This window comes from Microtus ochrogaster, chromosome 1 (genome assembly GCF_000317375.1).
Source record: "Microtus ochrogaster isolate Prairie Vole_2 chromosome 1, MicOch1.0, whole genome shotgun sequence".
Classification (NCBI taxonomy): Eukaryota; Metazoa; Chordata; class Mammalia; order Rodentia; family Cricetidae; genus Microtus; species Microtus ochrogaster.
In genome coordinates this window covers 65,648,786-65,655,175 of record NC_022009.1, presented here as the reverse complement: position 1 = coordinate 65,655,175, position 6,390 = coordinate 65,648,786, and positions in this window count along the sequence as shown.

Sequence of the window (6,390 nt, the reverse complement as noted above, 5' to 3'; positions counted from 1 at the left end):
CGCCAGCCTATGTGGCACCCACGCCAACCTATGTGGCACCCACACCAGCCTAAGTGGCACCCACGCCAGCCTATGTGGCACCCACACCACCCTATGTGGCACCCACACCAGTCTACATGGCACCCATGCCAACCTATGTGGCACCCACGCCAACCTATGTGGCACCCACGCCAACCTATGTGGCACCCACGCCAGCCTATGTGGCACCCACGCCAGTCTACGTGGCACCCACACCACCCTATGTGGCACCCACGCCAGTCTACATGGCACCCACACCAGCCTACATGGCACCCACGCCAGTCTATGTGGCACCCACGCCAGTCTATGTGGCACCCACGCCAGCCTACGTGGCACCCACACCAACCTATGTGGCACCCACGCCAACCTATGTGGCACCCACGCCAGCCTGCCAGCCTACGTGGCACCCACGCCAGCCTACGTGGCACCCACACCAGTCTACGTGGCACCCACGCCAGTCTACGTGGCACCCACACCAGTCCACGTTTCCACTCTCTGTCACTGTCATCTCTCATCTAGGTGACTCAAGTCCCCTAACCAATCTGTTTTCTAACTCCACCCCCACACTCTCGAGCTGCAGTAACTGTCCTGAAATACAAACATATCTGTGTCCTTCTCCCATTTAAAACACACAGGCTCCTTACCTTTAGGGTCAAGTCTCAGTCCCCAGCAGGACGCACTGTCATGGTTTAGAATCTGTGTGTTTACTGTCACTGTTCCTTGCTCTCCTCTCACTGGACCGTTTGCGTTGAATGTGCCACATTGTGTCATCACTGGGCCTTCCCATCTCTCAGAATACCCTCCCTGCCCTCTCTGGCCTCATGTACCCGTCACTGGATACTATTCAAGTGTCAATCTGAGAACTGCTTTTCCTAAGAATCCTCCCTCCTCATGGACTTCCTGATCTGCGTGGGTGTCCTCTTCCCATGTTTCCGCTGTCATAGGAGCTGAAGGACCCTACAGAACATAACTGACTGTGCTTTAGTGGTCCATAAGGCCCGGCCTGTTTGCTCTCTGTCTCCACACCTCCTACCCAGCGGACTAAAGCCATTTGCTCACTAGCTCATCTTCGGTTTATGGCAGATTAGATGCATGAAATAGTGCTCAGTAAAGACAGGTTGGTGGGTTAATAGGTGTGGAGACCTCCAAGAGTCTCCTGTAATGAGCATGGTACTCTCGAGAACCGTGCTGGTTAGGGTAGATGGAAGCTCAGTTTTCAGTTTCCACAGGAATTTAGTCTCACAAATCAATGTATTTCCTTCAGATCACTCGATAAGCCATCTCTGGTGTGTAAGGTAAAGGCAGACACTGTGCTAGACTATATATTCTAGAGGGTGTCATCAGTTGTAAATCTTGGGAGAATATTAAATGAACTACATGTCTTGAGTTTTACAGATTAACCATAATTCAGGGGGAGAAATGTAATATTCCTTCAGCACTGAGCCATGCAGCCACCTGGGTCTGTGTGAGGTGTTCTCACTCAGCTTTCGGCTTTATATAAAGGGCCACTTAAGGGGCTGCAGAGAAGACCACATCAGTGAAGTGCTTTCCATACAAACCTGAGTTCAGATCCCCACCGCCCTCTTGAATAGCTGGGCACAGCATGAGCCTATAATCTGAGCACTGGGGTGGCAGAGACAGGAGCCAGTCTAGCCGAATCAGTAGGCTCTATCTTCAGGGAGAGACTATCTCAAAACCTGAGGCGGAAAATGACTGAGAAAAGCACCCGATGTTCACCTTTAACCTTCACACACATGTACACACAAGACATGTGAGCCTGAGCAACACACACGTACACACACACTACACACTCATTCACATATACACTACACACACAAGGGTCATCTAATGATACAACAGAGACAGGTCTCCTAAAAAGCCGCAGAGCACAGAACTGCCCTGATTTTCAGCTCTATTTGGTTCAGCTCAACACCAATACACTCTGCAAGGCTGAAGAGCAGTAACTGAATCGTGTAAAGTACTTATCAGGTAATTATGCTATTAAAATGACACACGTCAGTCAGTACACACATTGTCTTTGTCTCTGAATTCTTTGTCTTCTCTGTTTTATTAGTCAAAACACTATTTTCAGCACCATCCTCAAGACTGAGAAATCTATATTTAAATAGTGTCATGAGGCAGTAAGGTAAGCCTGCAAGGAGGGGGTCAGAGGAGCACGAGGGTGCACCCTGACATCTGGAGAGGGAAAACAGCCAGCAGCAGGCTCAACTCGGAATGCTAAGGCTTTTGTGACAAAGATGCAGCCTTCCTGCTTCCTAAGCCACTTTCGCCTTCACCAAAGCTGGGTGCTCCTTGCTGTTCATAATTCAAACTTGCCCAGAACAAATAGGGCGGAGACACATTGGCTATACATATGGGGCCAAATCACAGCTAATATAATTGTTGTATTTAACTGGAATTTTGAAGGTCATGTCTATTCTTTCCAATTTAAATCAGAAATATTTAAAATTCTCACTTCCAACAAAATGTGAATTTGGAGAAGTTGTAAGTATGTTTACAAAAAATAAAATAACAAAAAAAAGTTGATTTTTAAAAAAAAAATCATTCTTCGTTGCTGGGGATGGTGATGCATGCTTTTAATTCCAGGACTTAGGAAGCAGAGGTAGGCAGACCTCTGTGAGTTGGAGGCCAGCCTGGTCTACAGAGTGAGTTCCAGGACAGCCAGAAACCCTGTCTCAACCCCCTCTCCCAAATCGTTCTTTAACTCAGCCATGCTGCTAAGTCAGTTAGAGTTAGAGGGATTCAGGAGGAGGTGGGCACCAACACTGAGTAAGACGTCATTTCTCCAGTGGAAAACAACATGGCTATGTTCAGAAACCATAAACCAACCATTGACAATCAAGTGAAATGTTAAGACACCTCCAAGGACGGCAAATAGAACTGCAACAAGCAAGAGAGTGGGATAATTGCCACACAAGCACCAAGACCTGAGTTCGGATCCCTGGCACGCCCCCCACACACACACACAAAGCCGGGGACCTGTAATCCCATTGCTGGAGAGGCTGAGACAGAGGGAGCCCTGGGACTCTCCTGCAGACTAGCTGCCAGTTTAGTGACCCCTCCCCCCAGGCTCAGTGAGAGACCCTGTCTCTAAACACATGGGTGGGGAACAACCGAGGAGGATGCTCCATAGATAAGTGCACACATGTAAACATATACACAAACATGCACGTAAGCATACACCACACGCACTGACATATCTAAAAGACCAAGAATTAAAGTAAGATTGGAGAATTTCAGAGAAAGGTAACAAAGAAAAGGGAAGGAGTGTATGCAGCCCTGAGTTTTCAAAGAGAGAACACTGATTATTTCAATCAAAAGAAGCAAAATAATTCATAGAACATCTAAGAGATGCGCACCAAAGCCAACTCACACTAAACCACCCAGAAAACATCCTGTGAGTTCCTAAAAAGAAAAATTCTATCTTGCTTCAGAAGTATGGGTTGTTATTATCTGGACAGACAAGGACCACGAAAGAAAGAACATCCAGTTTGCCAGAGAGGAAGTCATTAGATCCTTGGGGTCAGTAGGGGCCGAGAGCAGAGCACCGTGAGAAATTACTCGGCAGAGGGTCACGGAAGAAGGTGGAGGTAGACGGGGAATCAAGGACCTGACAGGACTCGGACAGATCGGGGAGAAGGGTTTCTGCGGAAGAATGAGAAAAGTTAATGGATTGGGGGAGAATTTAGTAAGAGTACAAAAGAACTGAGATTAAAAAAGAAAAAGAAGAAGAAGAAGGGAGAATTTCAGGGGGAGAGTAATAAGGAAAAGGGAGAAGTTTATTCAGCCCTGTGTCTTAGAAGAGAACACAGGATGATGGGACAGCACAAACAAGGCGGGTGAGCGGGCGTGAGGTAATCAGACAAAAAGAGGAAGCCAGAAGAAATAAAGAGAACCTGAAAGGACAAGAAGGCAGCCCAGGAGTGGAACACTTCCTAGCATGTGTGTGTGTGTGTGTGTGTGTGTGTGTGTGTGTGCGCGCGTGTGTGTGCACGCACTCACATCGGGGCTGTTGTGGAGAATTGGAAAATATCTTAAGCATTTGTGGGAGAAATAGGAACAAAATCTGCAGTTTCAAGAGCAGAGGCACCTGTGGTTGGTCACAGGCTAACAGAGGACAAGCAATAGGGCACAGAAGTCCAGGTAAGGAGGCTGAATGCTAGGTGAAGCTCCTGGGAGAAGACCGGAGCCTGCAGGAAGCGGCTGTGCAGGCAATCCCAGAATAGGAGGCGGAAGCACTCCCGGGGCAGGCAAGGTGAGCTAGTTACAGCATGAGAAGAGGCTGCACTGGTTGTAAAGAGGGAAGAGATGGAGGCATGGGACATTCCTGAAGGGAGGAACGGGATTAAATTCTCTCTAAATACACAGTTGTTGAGTTTAATTTACCCCAGGTAAAGTCATTTCAAAACAAGAGGAAATTTAATATGGTTTTGCAAGGGTTTGCTTTGCTATTGGCTGTGACAGTCTGGACCAGAGGACACAGTGTGCCCACATTCATGAGTGCTGCACCCCACTATGGGATGTAATTTCATTTGGTGCTCCTAACAAACCCCAACATTTTGCCAGCATGACAGGCTCCGTACACCCACTTCCTTCCCCACCTCTCTGACTTCATACCTCTTTCAAGTTTAAGGCTTCTTTCCGAAACTCAGGCTGGGACAGGATCCAGCCCCAGAGGATGTCCAACCTCGCTTTATTAGAAACTTCTGACAGTCCGCTGCTGCTTCCTTCTCCTCTGTGTGTCTGACTTTTCTTGTGTGTGCTGTATCTAGGTACATATTCACATGCGTGTGTATGTATGCATGCACATACATGTAGAAACCAGAGCTAACTGTGGTGGTGTGAATGAGAACGGCCCCCATAGGCTCATATATTTGAATGTTTAGTCACCAGGGAGCAGCACTATCTGAAAGGATTAGAAGGATTAGGAGGTGTGGACCTGGAGGAAGTGTGTCTCTGGAGCTGGGCTTTGATTCAAAAGGTGATGCCAAGTCAAGCCCCTCTTTCTGCCTATGGATCAGGATGCAGTTCCCAGATGCTGCTCCAGCATCGCCTGCATGCCACCATGCTCCCCGCCACGATGATAATGGACTAAACCTCTGAAGCTCTAAGCAAGTCCCGATTATTTTTTTTAACTAAGAGTTGCCTTGCTCATGGTGTCTCTTCATAGCAACAGAACACTGAGCCTTCCCAGCTCTTCCAGCCTTCCTAGAACCTCCAGTTGGGTCTTTTTAACCTCCTTTCAGAGGCAGTGCAGAAGTAGTTCTGCTCAATGCCTAGCAAGCTGGTGTCTGATTTTGTCCAAATTCATAACTGCCAAAATCCATGACATTGTCTGGGTCTTCATTCTGCTTCACAAGTAACAATCTAAGTACCAATTTACAACCTACATTGCAAATGACAATCTAAGACAGCTCAGGTTTGGGACAAAGCCCTCCTCACCGGGGTAAGAGCCTGTGCTTGTCCTGTGTGTCTTTTCAATCCACCCACTGCTCCTGATCGTTCCCAACCCTTTCTCCCGCCTTTATAGTCTACATAGGACCAGCAAGATGGTTCAATGAGTAAAAGCATTTGTTCTAGACACAACAGCAAAACACACAGTAAAAGGAGAAAGCTGAGTTCAAAGAGTTGTTGACACACACACACACATACACTTGCATACACATAATCACACACTCACACTATAATACACACTCATACATATATATACACACCCTCTCCCACACACACACATATTACTCACACACAGATTCATACACTCACAAACACACCCAATGATGACAAAGAAATTACTTTTATGTTATTTTCTTCCCCCTCTACAGCTTCACCCTTCAGAGCCGAGACTTCAGCTACACATCTGATAGTAATCTAATGAACTGGATCTAGTTCTCAGGTTCTTTATATTCCTCGTGCTTTTTACAGACCACGACCTAAAGCTCTATCACATCCCAAGCTCAATCAAATGCAAACCCAAGCATGCGTGTGAGTCTTTCTCCTGACTTCCCGTGTAGAATGACACTGTCGTTTTTGCTGAAACGTAGAATACAATTATCTTTTTCTGAAGACACAAAAACCAGGTTATTTAGCTTTAAACATATGCCAACCATATTACATAATTACTTAATAGTTATTATCACTTTCTAGAAGAGGAATTGAAAGCTTGAAGAGTTTATTTCCTTCGCTCAAGGCCATTCTGAGCTGAGATATAATCCCAATATTTATTTGTTTATCTTTCCTTTCCTTAATTAAAATTTTTTTTTGAAAATTTCAATCATGACTACTGTACTTACAACCACTCAACCCTTTACTTTCCCCCTCCATCTCCTCCAGTGGTCCTCCCTTTCAAATTCT